General features: G+C 39.7%; 1 protein-coding gene across 2 annotated transcripts in view; it reads right to left on the bottom strand.

Annotated features, from left to right (window-relative positions):
• enox1 (ecto-NOX disulfide-thiol exchanger 1) overlaps positions 1-18,235 on the bottom strand; it is a 111,548-nt gene that overhangs the window by 70,301 nt on the left and 23,012 nt on the right. For both annotated transcript variants that reach the window (XM_075480093.1, XM_075480094.1), the window contains exon 2: positions 9,698-9,730. The gene's annotated coding sequence lies outside the window, so the exon portion shown is untranslated. The remainder of the gene's footprint in view (positions 1-9,697; positions 9,731-18,235) is intronic.

Genomic DNA, 18,235 nt, shown 5'->3' with positions numbered 1-18,235 from the left:
ACATACTGTATTTGCCAGTATTAGGCTGTGTTTAGGCCATTTAGGACATTTGGTTTTAATGGCAAAATCTTTAGGTAGGTTTTCTAAAAAAAAAAACACGGTTAAGGCTAAAATACCTTCCTTCTACAATATCAAAGACTTATTACCTGTTTGATACAACCACCCATGGGTTTGTTTTTCCAGAAGGACAGTTGAATTTTACTGCTAACTAACGAGTGGCATGTGAGGCAGCATCCTATTGCAACAGGTTTTTAGCAAATTCACTGACGATATAATAAAAGACGGACAACACTGCTCCACTGAGCTTATCTAGGAAACATGAGCAAAGCTAATCAGGACCGTCACTGTAAGCAGTGAAAATAAAAGGTAGCAGAGGAGTTCAGTATCAGAAAATACCTGTTCCTGTTTGAAAAGCGATGCATGTATAGAGGTCTCTGAGAATTTGCTTACATGGTTCCAGGCTCTTCTGCATGACCACATTCATGGAGTTGACACCATCATCTCCTTCTGCTGCCATAAAGTATGTAACGGTACTGGAGGCCAGATTTAAACCCGAGACCTCCCAGACCACAGAGACAGACAAGTCTGTGTGAGAATCAAGAGTGTCAGAACACGTTGACAATGAAGGTTTATTTGAGGCGGCAGCGGGAACATCAGTGGATGTTCAGATCACACAGGACACCACAAGGTTGAACCATATCAGGGTAAATTATTCACCAGCACACACATCTCCCCGTGCACTCTGCAGGAAAAATAAAAACACCATCCAGACGCTTAGATTTCTAACTCATTTCGGCCCATTTTGTGATATCAGCAGTGGCGGCTCCTCCATAGGGGCGATTTGTGCGACGCACTACCAAACACAGAGTTTTTTGTTCTTTTTTAATCTAGTTGCTAAGGCGGGACTGATCTACTGTAGGCAAACTGGTTGCATATGTCATTGTCCAATCAGATTAAGGTCGCGCGTGGTGTTGCCACGCCCATTTGGGGCGATTTCTGTCAGGGTCGAATTTGCACCAGGAAGCTCCCATTGACATGAATGGTTTTTTTTCAAAAATCCTGCTCCCAACACATTTTCTATGAGGGTTTATGTGCTCGCACAAACGACGCACAACGTGCTTTCATCATATGTCTGTTGCGCGGGACCATGAACATTCTACGTTGTTGTTGTAACATTGTGGTTTTCAATAAAGAAAAAAAAAAATATTCTACGAAGAAGATGGCGAGTGTCGAGTGCAACAATACGGTAGTGTCTCTGAAAGAAGTGCCCTTTAGTCGTCGTACTAATGCGGAGAAGGAAGTTTGGAAGAATTTTGCGGGATTTTCGGGCTCGCCTTGCGAGGCAAAGATGAAACCGAGGGTTCCACCAACCCTGCTATTTTTCCAGGTAGTATTTGATGTAGCTAAATAACTTACCCTTTTGTGCTCAATCATTGACTTGTAATGATTTAAATCTTTTATATAATGTCGACAATGATAGCAGAATGTATAATGACACATTCATTGTTAATGGTGCAGTATTATATTTAAAAAAAGAGAGAAATCTCACATAAGTAAGCTGCACTTAACCATGTTTGATAATTGGTTATGGTTTTCTAAGTCATATTTTCCAAAACTTCAATAAACACTTGACTTGGATTTATATGTTGTCATTTTAATTACATTCTTTAGAATGAAAATTGAATGAATCTTATCATTAAGAGCTTATGTGTTTACTTATTTCATAGAATCCTGGAACAACATGAGGAAAATAAATAAATAATGGTTAAGGTGTAATATTAACTGATTGGCAAATTATGCAAAAAATAACAAAAAATTATTAAAAATTATTACAATAAATTATACTACCTAGACAAATATACCTCAGTCCTATGGACTTTTATGGCACTTATGGACATAACGGGGGGAAATTGCAGAGTCACTTTGGTTATTTGGCAGACCAAATAACCCCTCGACTCTGCGTTGTGTTTATTTAAGGAAGACAAGGAGTTTCTGGACGATTGGACATTTTATTTCCTGTGTGGGAACATAACAGGTTTGCATCAGTGCAATCGGTTCAGCTTCGCACAGCACACTCTGATGCAGCTTTCACAGACTGGAAATTGCACTACCTAAAAAAAATGTCAGGAGCCGGCACTGGGTATCAGATATATTTTGTTTTAGAAACTTGAAACACCAAACATTTATTAACATAATCTTCACACTACCAGTGATAAGATTAATGAGTTCATATCACTGACTTACTTTGTATGCAGACAATGATTTACAACGAATCCCCGAAAAATTCAATATTTCAACAAAACTAAACATATTTCTTATAATACCATCAAATTGTCCTTAGCAATCAGTAACACCGACATAAAACACAAGACGATTTGCTTCACAGAACCACAAGGGAAGCTCTCAGCAGAAAATATTTAGCAGGTGATTAAAGCTGCAGAGGGCAATGTATCCTCAAAGCGAAATGAAGCCTCCTGTAGCTATGCGCTATGCTTGATGGGCAAGTTTCTGCTCTTTTTTGATGGGTACGTTTCTGCACAATTAATGCACAGAGAGTGTGTATAGGAAGGAGGGTAAACCGAAAGAGGGGCTAGAAAAGAAGCTGGTAGGTTGTCCAATCATTGCTTCTAGCCTGAATGCAGTGATGAACTGACCTTGGACCTTAGAACATAAGATGGATTTTTGGGTCTCAAACAGATAGCCTGGAGCCTGACAAGTTGGTTTTTCTCAGCTGATCTGTTTTTAGATTTGATTTCAGCTTAATATTTTATCTGTCACTTGTAAAACGCTCAAATCAACCTCAGCTATAATTCATATTGCTCTCTTCTCTAATGTAGGTAGTGAAACTTTTATGAGCAGTATGTCTAACACCTCTACAATAAAAGGTCTTTAATGGTCTTTAGTTAGCGACAATGCGATAGGTAAGATTTGGTCGAAAAAACAACCTGGTTAAGAGGTTAAAAGGTTAGATAAAGATCATCAATAGATGATCAATGATGATGGCAGTAGATAAATCAATGCCAACAACTGTTCTGGAAACAAAGAGCAGGTTGTGATGCAAAAGCTAATCACAATGTTTCTTTTGCAATCAACAATAAAAGAGGCACGTAGCTGTTGCTGCTACAGATCACTTAGCTTCTGTAAAAGTTACAATGCAACATGTAAAGTGTAGTTCTTCCCAGTCTTCTCAGTTCTTCCCTCTTTAGTGGGATCGAATGAGTTATGTGATGATAAATAGTGGAAGATTTAATTTATCTAAACATATTGGGGCTGGTGCCATCCTCAGCAATGCCTTGCATTTGAAAGTCCTGTAAAGTGCTTATTCAAGCAAAGTGTTAATCTGAAAATAAAGTACAGTTAATTGGGGTAACTGAGCAAAAAGTAGAATATTTCTCTTTGAACTGAAGAGGAGTAGAAGTGGGGAAAAAAATGGAAATACTCATGTAAGGAACCCCAAAATGTAGCTTGTTGAAACAACCTTTCCGACAAGCTTTAACATAAAAACACGTCCTGAGAGGGAATAAAAGGCCAATTTGAAAATAACCTGTGATACAGACTTTACGTGGACCATGATACCGCTTTTTGATCAAAAGTAAAGAGTATGCATAACAATAAGGACATAGAATTAACAGAATGAAATGAGTGAATTAAAGTGTATGCAGAAAACCTGACCTGCATTATGACCTCTCATGAAACCCTGACAGAGTGCAGGTCCCAGTAATAGGACCTCCTTTCCCAGGACTGCTGCAATGCTGATACAGACTATGACCTGTAATTTTCCATTTCAATAAGCCCAAAGTGAAATGAGCGTGCTGGCCAGCATCGATCTGTTTTTCCTCAGATTTTATAGTAGAGGGCAAGAGGGAGGAGGGCATGTCAGATTTTCCCCCAACTGGATGGCAGGCAGCGGCTGGTCTAGACATGAAATCACCAACCGCAGGATGAGACACAGAAGATGGAGGTGAATATGCTCCCTGCAGCTCTAAGTTTTATTAGGACTCAGCAAACACATGCTGAAGCCAAAGATCCACAACAACCAACCCTGGATTGGTTCCTTCTCTATTTAGATTGATTTTCCTGCGTATTGTGGTTTTGGGCAAAGCTTTTCTAATAGTAATAATACACTGGCCCTGTAAGCTCAACACACTGCAGCTAAGGAAAACATAAGAAAACATTCATGATGTAAAAACACATGAGCAGCAGTTTAGAAAAATGCTGGAAAATATAGAAAACACAACCAAATAAAGAAACATACGATTAGTATTTGGTTTGGTTTAGTTTCATGTCAGCGGTGGAACATGTGACAGACGCCTTTGCAGCACATTATGAGATGGGCATTGTAAATGAGGTAATTGGCACAACTGAAAGCAGCAAGCTTGTCCTCCATGAACTGCTGCATGTTAAGCTGAGCTCATTTCACATCTGTCAGACCAGCCTGATTAGCTACCAAGAGGGTGACTCCCGCTGTGTTTACAACAATGCCACTTCTATGAAAGCGTCAAAGATGAATTTATTAGAGAGCAAAAATTGAGTTGTGCTGACATTTCCTATGTTATGTTGGGCAACTAAAATCTCATGGCTCCAACACTAATCAAGTATTTTTGGTGCCTAAACCTGATGAAACGACTAAAAATTAAATTAACAATCTTATCAAAAACACTGCCGATTTGGGGAGATGGAACGTTTCCAATCAGGAATATAACAAAGAAAATCTTCAGGGTGACCATGCTGCATCTTTTTCCTCCTCAGACACATCGTTCCCCCGTAAGGGAAATGTTTTGGGGTCTTTAAATTTTTCTCAATTCAAGAGGGATCATAAACATACCAAGCATACCAAGGCAATTACCGTATCTAATCATAAAGTTTGTCTTTGTGATTAGATACCATGTGCCATGTACCAGTGCCATGAGATCATGTTGTACCAGCACATTATACAGCACTGAAGTATTGTGAAAGACAGGCTTATTCCACATATATTTTTGTTTAAACCTGGTTAAATGTATGACTCTTATATTTTTGTACAATTTTGAGGAACTTCAACCTTACTTGAACATTTCCTTTCAATGCTATAATTCAAAAGTTCATCTTGTAAAATCCGCCTTGCTCCTTCCTACGGAAGCCCAGAGCGGACGTGGTACGTATAAACTTTTTTTGATCGTTTTCTCGAGATAACGAGTTAATTTACAGATTGTTTTCATTGAAAACTGAATAAAGTAGCCGGAGACGGCCGGCTCAATAGGCGTTTACACCTAAGTGATCCTGCTGATATAGTCAACTTCATCAGTGACCAGCTGAGGGGACCAGGCCATATCCATGGTTACCGAATGATGCACGAGAGGTGTCGTTATCGTTTTTAAAACGATATCGGCACAATATCGGTGTGTGTTAAACCTGATTCCATTTTTCAAATGCTTGTCACACCAGCGGGATTTGCTTTGTGTAACAATTCTGCTTCTGAAAATGCACAAACGCTCCACATTTCATGTTTGATTCATAGGCTACTTTATTCAGTTTTCAATGAAAGTGGGGTAAAAATGGGTAAAAACCTTTGCCAGAAATACATATGAACACATATAAACAGGGGTGGACTGGGGAGGAAAACCATCGGTAAATTATCTCGTTATCTCGAGAAAACGATCATTGTTTTCTCGAGATCTCAAATTAATTATCTCGTTATCACGGGAAAACGGTTGGAATAAAATGTATGTATCTATGGCCGTTTAGGGCTTCCGTACCTTCCGGAGTTACAGCTTCGTTGATGGGTGTCCTGTAAAGTACAGTCTCTCCCTACGTGTGGCAGGAGGTAGCGAGCATCACAGATCTAAATGACTATTAAGGATGTTTGTTCCTCCTTCAAATATGTCCTTATGCATAATTCCACATTGAGCTAACATCCTTCCTGAAGTGTTTCCTTCAAAAAGGTCACAAAGTCCTCTTAAGACCATTTAGCATAATTAGTACATTAGTTACTCATTAGAAAAAAGACTTAAAGGAGACGAACAGATAATTTCTGGGCTCACAAGGAGAAAATATTCTCAGTCTCATCAGACTGGTTACTGCACTGAATCCTTCACCTTTTCCTTTTATTTCCATCTGATGATCTTGTCTCCTTCACCCTGCCACAACAAGGCACTGCTGCTTTTTCCACGCACTCTCCTCCAATTGTGTTTTTCTCACTTCTCTTTCTGTTTTTAAGCCCCTTTCTCTTGTTCTCCCTCTTTTCTCACCATCCTCCCCACCAGTCACTGTGATGAAGTGGCCAGTGAGTAGCCGTCTCTGCCGGTAATCACTACGGTAACTCATGGTAGTGCGGTGGCGCCGGCAACCCGCCATCCATCACCGCCTCCATAGCTGCAGGAAACTGATATATCAAGATGTAAATTCTGGCCCTGCTGCTGCTCCTCATCCTCCTCTGTGAAGACTGAGGAGGAAAAGAAAGAGGAGATGATGGCAGAGGAGAGAAGGAGTTAGGTGAGAAGGGGAACAAGTATGAATGGAGGACAAACGGGAGGTTAGAGAGGAGAAGGGGAAGAGAGAGGAAGTAAAAGAACAATGGGTAAAGATGAAATATTGCAGGAGAATGGATGGTTAAAGCAGAGGGAAATGTGGAGAATAAAGGAAGAATATAAAAGATAAGAGCAAGAAGAAGATGCTGCAGCTGAGGAAATGGCACAATAGGAACAGAAAACAGCATAAAGCAACTGAGAAAAACTCAAAGACTGGATAAAAAAAGAAAAGGGTGATGAGGAGGAGAAAATAGAGAATATCTAGAGGGAGGAGAGGGCTACTTTTGTGGTTATGGTGATAATCCACCCTAATCCGTCATTATTGCTGTCTCTCATCCTGCAGTAAACACACACACAGAGTAGCAACATTTTAGACTTCCACATAAAGTGGTGGAAGAAGTACTGAAAAGCACTGATGTCAGACATTTAAAACGCTTTGATACAACAAGTATCACCTGGCAAAAGGTAAGAGAATAAGCTAAATGTTCTTGAATCTGAAGCTGGTGCATGTGGTTTGTCATTGATGTATTGTCCATTAATGAATAAAACAGATCATATGGAAAAAATACAGTCAAAATGTTTCCAATTGGCATAAAAAAAAGAAGTTAGGACTGATGAGAGAATCATATATTGTTCCCTCAGCTGCCTCAACACTTTAACCATAATGTACAAGAACTTTTCCAGGACAAATGTCCAACTTTTTGAAGCCTCGGGATCTCACAAAGTCTGCTGGAAAATGTCAGCCTGCAGCTGCTGTGGTCAACACTTAAGAATAGGAAAGAAAAGTCATGACATCCAAAATCTGACGAAGGCTCTAAAAGTCTTTTGTCCGTCCAGAATCGGAATTCATGCCAAACCAAATGCTGAAAAGCTTTGACTTCTGCCATGATAATTGACGCCCGAAATCAGTTTTCAAATGCTTGAGGGTTATTTTTCTGTCATTGCATCCTACAAACATTGCAACACAAAACATCTATTTGATACATTAACATCTTAATGAGGCTGATGAACCAATGACAGCTCTGCACACCAGCAAATCAATAACCAGACTCCCAACAAGGGCAGAGTCAGAATGTAATTACTAGAAATGACAGACATCTTATTGCAGTCTGCATGCATTTGTAATTGACGAGCAAATCATTGATGTATCTTATTTGAATTATAAAGAGAAGGCCGATGGTAAAGCTGTAACAGTGAACATGTCAACAACTAAGATCTGTCTGTTTCTTCCTTTCAGACCTGAAGTGATCTGCAATTACATTTCAAGATACATGAACAAATACCTTTCTTTTAGATACTGATAATCCTAAGGATACAGTTAATTTACTCTAAAAGCTGAAAATTCAACCTCTCAGTTAGTTTTTATTAATCTACTAATTGTTGCATCTGGTCTACAGGAGTACTGTGAGTTATCTGTTTGTAAAGTTTAGCTGCCATCAGAATATTAGCAATAATATCACATAAAACATGTGACTATTAAGTCTTACCAAATAAAACTGTAACACTGTTTAGAGGACACGGAGGTAAAATGATTCGTTGTAAAGCATATTTAAGACAGCTGTCCAATGTTCTGTAGTAGAAAAAAACTATTTAAGTAAAATACAAACACGAGTTTAAAAGGTAGGAATAGAAAAACAAAGAGGTAATTAGGTCGTAGCTATTAAAAGAAAAGCAGCTCTCACACGGACTTAAAAGCTGAGGAGGAAAATTGTGCTTTAAAGAGGTCAAATAGAGCTTTTGGGATTTTCCACTTACCTCAGTGTTATATATAGCCTTTTTGTGCATTTGAAACAAATGAAAAGGGAGTTATGGCCCAATCTCAATGCGTCCCCTTGGCCCTACTGTGCCGTTTTGAAGAGGTTTTTATTTGTAAAGCAATCTTTCAGAGGATTCTTCTGAAAAGCAGAACATATCCAACATATGTCTTTCCATGAATGTGGATTCCATGACAGTCATCCTAGTTCGATTCAGTCCAGTCTCTGTGGAAAACATTTCAATGGATACGTTTTCTGGCATGTTAATAACGTTTTGTATGTGCTCTGTTCATGGATACAGAACTACATTGTAATGGCCCTCAGTAACAGACTCAGTGCAGGAAGGAGTGTTACTGCAGGCTCTACAACAACTCTTCCTCCAGAGTAATTTCTGTGTGAATTAAGACAAACTTTGACAATTCAACATGTGCAATAACCACACCAATGCAATACATCATGCAATAATTATTTCTTGTTCAATAGCTACTTTATCCCTTTCAAGGATGTAAATGTTATATTAAGACTTGTATGTGTGCAGGAGTTTTTTTTCTGTCATTTTACAACTTATCTTTTCTCAGTTAAATCATTAACTGACATCACACAATTGAAGGGGCTGTCTTTCAGGGGTGGTAGCTAGTTTGGCACACCTCTAAAAGGAGTGAGCATCTGCTTTGTACTCTGTTATTTTGGACCTGACCTGGGCCTTTTGGGCCATTACTACCCTCTTAAACTGAAGTTTTTCTGTACTGTTTACTAAAACCGTTTCTTTCCTAGCTTCTAAAGAAGTTACATGCAATTAAATCAGTTTGAGAGGTAAAACCTTTAGCTTTTATTGTAAAAAATTATTCTGCTTTTTACTCTTGTCAATATCTAAAGAATACCGCTTTTGTGGGTAATAAAAATATTGATGCAACACTTAAGTCACACACCAGGCTTGGAGCATTAAGCATTCAAACTTTAGGTCCGTTTCTTATAGAGGATGAGAAGAAGCCCTGCAGCAAAATATAGAGTGAACGATGCCAAACTGGAATGCTGATCATCGACTGCTCTGAGTTGTTTTCAAGAAAACAAAAACCTGTCCAGAGGTGCCCGCTGCTTCAAATTTCACAACGAGGTGTTTAAAAGAAAATAACCTGCATTAAAATTTCAGATTCTAGACTTTGTCCACACATTTCATGAGTGACAGGAAGGATTTGAAAGTCTAACAGGTTGTCAACATGACTGCAACAGACTCCAACTATAGACCAGCATGCAAGCTGTACAACAAAGTGTGCATCCCGCTGTGTGAAATATGCAATCAAACAAGCAGATACCAGCTGTGCCACAAGTTGTCAGCAGAGATGGCAAGTCCAGGGACAGTTTCCCATCATATAGCTCCTGTATGAGTGATCATACGGAGCCATCTATCACACACCTGGCAACACAAGTCAGACTTACTGTTGTTCTGCAGCAGCTCAGGTCCGGAGGTTTCTGTGGAGACAGAGACAGAGTTCCTCGTTAGGTTGAACTGTCTTATATTGAAGCTTTCGTCTGTCCTAATGAAGTAAATGTGTGTATGGAGATCTTTTCAGGTTTTAGACATGACATCATCTCAACCCTCCCAGTCCCTGAAGCAATACACTGACTCTGTGAATGTTAATGTGCGTGTGCTGGATTTAAGGCTGATGGAGGAGGTGAGGCGCTAATAAAACTGCAGTTGGATTTATTGCATCCTGAGGGCGAGAGTGCTGAACACACACACACACACACACACACACACACACACACACACACAGAGAACCAGCTGGACAGTGCTGACCTTTCTCAATGAGTGGTAAGAAACAGAGGCGAAAGAGTAACAAAAGCAATAAATCTGTGAAGAGAAATCATCACAACACAACACAGTTGTCAGTCAAGCATGAAAAAATGCCATTTCATCTAAATCATCTCAGTCGGCTTTAATCAGCCAATCAGGATCAGCGGCGATGACAACTGTAGGTTTTAGTTTTCATCTCAAAATGTAACCGGCCTAATTTCTCACTAGACTCTTTTGGGGATCATGAAGAAGCTGTCATTTATCTTTTCAGATGGGCTGATGATACAAGAGCTCCTTGATCCCCAAAAGAAAAGAGGCAGCTATCCTTCCTGCTAGAACAAAAACAGAGAGGTAGGGTCATATGGGAGGAATTGGAATTTGAACCATGCATGTTCACAGCCAGAAGGTTTTCACACCAATGTGTTTGTAGAATGCAGTGAAAGTATTTCAAGTAAACATTTTCTAAATCTAACCATGTAGTTTAATGCCTAAAGCTAACCAAAAAAATGCATTAATTTGCATTTATCGAATTAATCAGTTAGAGAAACAGCAAAACACTGACAGTAAACTGCGGTCAAATGAAAACAAGAGAAACAAATACTTGTTGCAGTATTCAGAACTTGGGGTGCATTTTCTGAAACATCTTCTGTGTATCTACGAGACGTCTGGGGCAGTATATGACACCCGGCTGGAAAAGCTTTGCTTGCTGCAATTAGGTGGTCATTTGGAGGTAGAGTCGGCAGTCCTACTCAGTGCATGATGTGATAAGAAATCCATTCGATAATAAAAGTATTCAGAGTAATGTAGCTGCATATCATTTGCTAAATGAATAAAATATAAGAAAATGTAATGCTTTAAAGCACTGAATAAATCAGTGTATGGCAGCCTGTCGATATAAAGGGACTGTCAGCTGTTTAATGTTCAGCCAAGTGAAGAGTACAGTGTGTTAATGCCAGAACACGCCATATGGCAAAGAAAGTCTCAGGCCAAAACAGTCCAGACTGGAATGAACCAGTCCGGCTTCCAGCCGATCCTCTCTGCACACAGACTGCACCAGTATGCTGTCACAGGGTGGGACTGGACACCAAAGAGCATGCTCCAAAGATGACTGACATCTCATTAGAAGTAAATCAACTCTTTCAGTTTCTTTTGTCAGAGGGCTAAACGTGTCTGAGGCTATCACTCTGCTTTGATAATATCTCTTCTAAAACCACGTCACATCACAAAATCATCCTTCAAGTAACTTAACGACACGTCTGTGCAGTGAATTCATTCAATTATTCACATCAACAATGGAATGTAAACTGAATTTATCCAACAGAGTTAAGGAACAGTGTCAATCCTGGGTTCTTTTGTGACATCCGGAGGTGTCTTAAGGATAAAAAATTCAACACCAAAAATCTGAACTTCCAAAGGGCATTCCTGTCATGGTGGAGCATTAAACTACATTTTTGTTTTATGGGCTTCCTGACTGCACCTCATTCAGCTAGCTAAGCTGCATAAAGAGTTTTGTAGGACAGATTCTGATTTGTGGAACCAGAATTATCTAAATGGTGATCATAGGAGAAGAAAATAGGACAATCTTATCTTATCTAGAATCAGTACGACAACACCCACAAAAACACGTTGGATCGTCACAAAATGCTGGAGCCTTCAGCCATGACCAGGCTTAAATAACTGCCAATGTTGTGACTGTGATTAGTGACTATTGTGCTGAATAACTTCTGTTTCGTTAAGTATTTACAGCAAGATAACTATAGGTCAGCAAGGATAAGTACTGTAAAATATTCATACTAGAACTTAACACCATGCGCTGAAAAGGTTGCAAACAGTGTGATTACAATCTAGCTAATAAAAATGCTAAGATGTGTGGGGTGTTTAAAAAGTATGCATATATTTTGTGACTAATACCACAAAATCAGAGCAATGAACAATACATTTTTCGTGTACAAACATAAAGATCAAACAGAAGCACATATTGCACTTCAACTTATTCTATTTTCAGCCGTCTTTGCAGTCTGATCCAGTTTTTAAGTGTTTAGCAGCAGAACAGAATCTAAATCCGACGCCTTCAAATTACTGGATTTAATCTGCAGCAGACATATAAGGCTCACAGCATAATTCAAAGATCCTCTACCATGAATATCATATAAAGCATTTGCCCTCACGCAAAAGATCAGGAAGACAAAAAATGAGTCAGATGTGTTTATCTGATGGGAGCGCATTGATTCGCACGTGTTTGCAGCCGAACACTGAGAGCCAAGTCAGTAATTCAGAACAAACGTCCAGGTCTCTGCAGACCAGCCTCTCTATTCATCACACACCACTGCAGTCACAATAGCTGCTGTCTCCGGAAACAAAACAGCCCCACTAATTGTGTGTTTTCGTCTATCTGGCCTTTTGCTTTGCGTTGATCAATCACTGAGTGCAGTGGGAGGGGAGGGTGGCCATGGGGGTATGTACCTGCATCACACCTATTGGCATCATCCGTGTTCCAGGGAGCCCTCGAATAAATCACCGTTAATGACACCAGAATGAAGAAGACGAGAAGGAGGGGGGAAGAGCTAGTGGTTAAATACTCTGCCCAAAGCATTTCAGGATGTTGCATTTGGAGATTTTAAGAGAATCTACAGTGAGGCCGAATAAAGACTGCAGCAGTGCAGGGTTGTTTGGTTCAGATGGAGTCTCAAGACAGTTGTAACTTAAGCCTAAACAAGGAAGCTTCCCAACAAACCTTTTGGATTTGGACACACTGAAAACATCTGTCTGACTGCTGCCCTGCAGAAAACAGCAGCTGTGGGATACGCTACCAACTCAGAATTCTGAATCATGGATTGTGACACGAACAAGTAAACTAAGAATTGTACCATTTCTGGTGAAACAACAGATCCGTGTGGATTGATAAGTCAACTCTATTCCCTCTCACATAAATGGGTAAAACAAATGCATTTTGTACTTTCCTTGATGTTTCCATGTGGTGTTTGACAAAAATAGGTTTTTGACAATTACTGGTTTTATTTTGTTCACACTATAATTTGGTTGAAAATAACTAGGGCTGGGCGAGTTAACTAGTTATTATCGCGTTAACGCGTTAATTATTTAACGCCGATAAGTATTTTATCTCGCATTAGCACAACAAAGTCTGTTGCTGTCTGCTGCTGAACCGGAAAATAAAGTAATCGGAGGATCTACCAAACCTGGAGAACGGTACGGAACTTTTATTCGGCCATTTCCATTTTAAAGTTCTTCCAGACGGCGCGAGTCGACAGAACCAAAGTCATCTGTAAACACTGCCAAGTTGAATTGTCTTCTCAGCGTAGTAGTTCCAGTCTAAAATATCCCTTAAAGGCAAAACACACAACTGATAGCAGCAAGTCATTCAAGGAAACAGACAGTGGAGCGAGGCTTCTACATAAAAACTACAGAAAGATGCTGAGGTTAAAGTGTGTTTGCACAACAAATGTTATGGCACTTTCATTTATATGGCAGCACATTTAAAATAAAGCTAAATGCTAAAAGCTATACACTACTTTTGGATTCATTTTTGGATTTGCGTACAAATGCGATTAATCGTGATTAATCGGGGAAATCATGTGATTAATTAGATTAAAAATTTTAATCATTGCCCAGCCCTAAAAATAACTGAAAATTGGCATAAAGGGGTTCTCTGTAGGGACATTTTTTTTATCTATATCTTAAGTCTTAAATTACTCAGAATAGTATCAAGGACAAAATAAATCTCTATTCTTAAAAATCCAACATCCTTAGAATTCGTAGCAAAATTTGTGATGATTCGTGATTCGTGAAAAACTGATGAGAGCTACCTATAAGAGATGAGATAAAATCTTTGACGTGATGAGAAGACTTGATTCTGGATCTCCAACCTAAGTCATGCCCACACAATTAAAACCTCCGGCAGATGGTGTTACCCTCAGATGTCTTGTTTTGTCAAAGAAAAAGCCCAAAATGTGTTAAACACGACATTCGGCTGTCGATACTGCCATCCATCACGCTTTGCTTCTCAGACAGAACGGGATGACAGAAAAGGCTTGAGCAGAGATTCATTAGTGTTGGAATCTGAGCATTTTCTATACCAGAAGCTGGATGTCAGAATCTCTCCACTGTCTTATGCTTCCCTCCTTCCTGAATATCAGAAACTGCAGTCTGGACTCGCTGCAATGGATAGATGCCGGTTTAAAATTGTGGGTACCAGCGGAAAATGGCCCTGGTCAGAATTTCCCTCAAGCGCAATGAAAACAGGCAGGATGTGTGATTTCATGTGATGTGCTAAGAGTGGCTGGTTTGCTCTGTAAGTGGCAACACAAACCCACTGCTACTCCCACTTTAAGGCCGACACTCAGGCTGGACGCTGGTTGGCTTTAAATCACACCGGATCCAGCTGAATCCCTATCTCAGAAGCTTTGCTGGTTATGGTAACACATGAATATGAAGCAGATTTAAATATGAACATTAAATGATGCAACAAAGCACCATCATTAATGGCACTTGTCACAAATAACTTGTTAGTAGAGTAGTGAGACTGCACTGTGAATAGAGATACTTGTTTTAAGAATTTTCAATAATTTATAGTGAATTTGCTTCTATTTAAGGTTATTTTACATCTATTTGTAGTCAATTTTGTTTAAGTTTGTGGCAATTTAGATTTTCTTTGGATTCTCTTTGTAATCATATGTGTTTTTGAAGTCAAAAACTCATTTGAAGTCAACTTAGTCTTTTTCGTATGCTCGTTTTGCCTCTCATTTTGGTCATTTTTGTCTTTTTTTTGACTCCCCAAAAACAAATGTGTACACCCAGAAGCCTCCTGATCCCGAAGGTCCTTGGGCTTGTTTTGTAATCTATGATAATGAATTTACAGTTGTCCTGAGGCAAAGTAAATTCACCTCAACACATGCTAACCGACAGAACACGAGCTAATGAAGGAAATTTGATGGTTCAGGAAGTTAGAAAACAAACTAAAATGACATGAGACCCAAATAAATGCAGCATAGACCTGAAAACGACCGTTTAGATTCGCAGTGGAGTTGCACAGTTGATTGTGGTCCATTCATGTGATTTTCAACAGTTTTCAAATATCCTCCAAATTAAATCACCTCATACAGATTTAATCATTTTCTGATGGTTCTGACCAGCCTTCATAAAACAGACATAAGAACAGTTGATCTATCTGCCTGTTGAGATTCTAACATTCTTCATAGATATACAGTCATGTGTACAGCAAACACAAATGCAAAATGCAAATGCATTTTAAAGAAAAATGTTGATGGTAATAATGCTAAATATCTGATCTTTCGGTTCATTTTATGCATGTCAATCCAGTACGTTGGGGAAAATGACTGCTTTAAACTGTCTCACAAATATGTGATGTTGGTTTTAGTTTCTTAAGTTGCACGTGAACATTTTTCTACCTTGTTTCTTCTTGCATCTTTTTGTTGCCTTGCTCCTCATGTCTCAGACACCTAGATCAGACTTAGATGCAAGGGGAGGAAGCACATCAGGGGAGGGGCGACGCAGTTAAGGGAATTGGGATGTGCTGCGTGATGTCGAGATCAGGGATGTGCTGGTCAGACCATCTGCTCCAGGACTTTTTATTCCAGAGGCTGAATTTAGTTTTTATGACTCTGGCTTTGTTTTTGGCTCCTTGATTTCCTGCAGAATTCATTTGGAATGACCATGGCTGATAAAAATGCCAAGATGCAAAGAGCCAAAAACTTAATCTCATCATCTGTGGATGTAAATCACATTTTAAATCCTAACCTGTCAGTTGTGGGAGATCATGTCGCTGTTGCCTCATGAAGACTTGTGTTCAGTGCTGTACTTTAATCATGTCCAATTACAGGACTGTCTTGCAAGGCCACATACATAAATCATATAGAGGAGCAAAGAATGATAACGGCTTTTGATGTCTGGCTCAAATTGAATTCTGAAATAAGCCATCATGCAGTTATTACTCTCCATGAGACACAGCTGATTATCCCTGTGTGCTCAAATGGAAATATTCCTGAATGAGAACAAAGAAATTTCACGGCAGCTCCATCACCGCTGCTCCCAAACGCACACTCGCACACAACATGAAGATGTACACAGGCAGAAGTCCCATAGGACATCCATGGAACTCCCTCCAATAAAGAGGATTATAGATTCTGCCCTGTGCACCCAAGTGTTTCCAATGAAATAACGGCCTCCTCCTGCATAATTCATTAACATTTAAACCATCCCCCCTTTTAGCTGAATATCATTGTAATGGTCTGTGCACATTAAAGTCTTTGCATGGAAAACACTGCCACTCTGTGTGTGTGTGTGTGTGTGTGTGTGTGTGTGTGTGTGTGTGTGTGTGTGTGTGTGTGTGCGTGTGCGTGTGTGTGTGTGTAGATGTTGCTGCATTGCGAGGTGTGACAAAATTAGAGAGGAAGATAAGAGGAAGTGTGAGTGAAAATGTGTTTCTATCTTTGGCGGCCCTGAAGGCTCAGTGGTTGGTTAAAGATTTCTCACACAACACACACACACACACACACACACACACACACACACACAATCCTGAAATAAGAAGGAGGAAGCATTGAGATGAATATTAAATTTTTCTCCAAGCAGACGATGGAGGCAGGAAATACATATTTATGTCGAAGCAACACCTTGGCAGAAGGGAGCCGTACTGTGTGCAAATGTACACATGAAGGACTTCACTTGGGTTTTTATGAGGTCCCTATGCGATATAATTGCGTAGCTGCTAAACCTAAACTAAACCTGAGTTAAACCTGAAACCAAATCTGAACCCTCAAAGAGCCCACTGAATGTCTGTCTTATACAAGTTTGGGTTCCAATATTTTCATTTTAGAAATAAAAAAGTATGCTGCAAAGCTAGAATTACCATCTTATTGCTCCCTCCAACAACCATCACATCCATCTCTATACAGACTCGTAACACATGATGTGATTCTGGTGGAATTTCACAAAAGGTATTAAGTGTATTTACAGGTGGTCAATAGAGCAGATCGAGACAGAAGACAATATTGTTGGCATGCCAGCACACAATGCTTCAAATACTGTTTAGCTGCTCCACAAACACGCTCAGCTGAGGCCCAAAAGATCCACACAATCCCCTCAGTCTCCAGGTGAGCACTAAGGTCAGTTTTCCCATTCAGTTTCCGAGCAAATGAGAAATACAGTCCAAATCTCCCTGTCTATTCTGGATTTATAGCCAGAAATATATATAATATTCTTATAAAACACATCATCAATTCACCACTAAAATGTAGTGAAAATTTGTGCTAAAGTTGAACAAACGCTCTCTAACTGTGTGAGATGTTACAGTTAAAATAACTGTGCCGAAGGACAGACGTCCCCAAAAACATGACAGAACTAGAGACAACAGCCACAACATTAATGACATCTCTGACCACAGCCATCAGTAAACTAATACTGATGATACCATTTATGAAATATTGGTAAAGTAGGGAGATGACATCTCATTCACTGGAATCTGCTTCCCTCAGTAACTGCTCTCACCGCTCAAAAAAAAAAAAAAAAAGATTGGTGAACTGAAAGCTGGAGGGGTGGCTGAAGTGCCCCGTGAGCAAGGCACCGAACCCCAATGCTCCCCGGGCGCTGTGATTGGCTGCTCAGAAACTCCCAGAAACAGACGACCTCCTTTCTAAAGCAGGGTTGTATAAACAGCTGCCAGCAGCAACTTGTCTCTATTCATGAGATTCCTTATTGCCGTTTTAAATTCACCAACATTTCCTTGCTTTTAAAACTTCCCTGGCAGTTCGATTCACCAGTTATCGGGAAATCGCATTGCTGTCGGCCCAGTCTATAAACTAATGAATGGGGGTAGACACTTCCCCTTTAACATGGACTCTCGCTGACCTTTGTAAATTACATTTAAGATACTGGATTAACTGTTGAATGATTCGAAATAATGAAACTGAAGCCTGCGGGTATTTATGATTCTAAAAATGCGTCCCAGACTGAACATCTGAATTAATTTGATCGTCTGGGCTTTGGTCAAGGCTGTTTTTGGTTGGGACATTATCATAACCACTGGATTACTTGGCGGCTAACGGGTGAGTGGCCTCAGTTTTGTCATTTTTCTTGGCAAATTAAAGTTGGTGCTAATTTATGTGATGTGGTTACTGTATCTTCAAATGGCTTGCATCAGTTAA

Source organism: Odontesthes bonariensis, chromosome 12, assembly GCF_027942865.1.
Source record: "Odontesthes bonariensis isolate fOdoBon6 chromosome 12, fOdoBon6.hap1, whole genome shotgun sequence".
Lineage (NCBI taxonomy): Eukaryota > Metazoa > Chordata > Actinopteri > Atheriniformes > Atherinopsidae > Odontesthes > Odontesthes bonariensis.
This window is presented reverse-complemented; position numbering and strand designations above follow the sequence as displayed.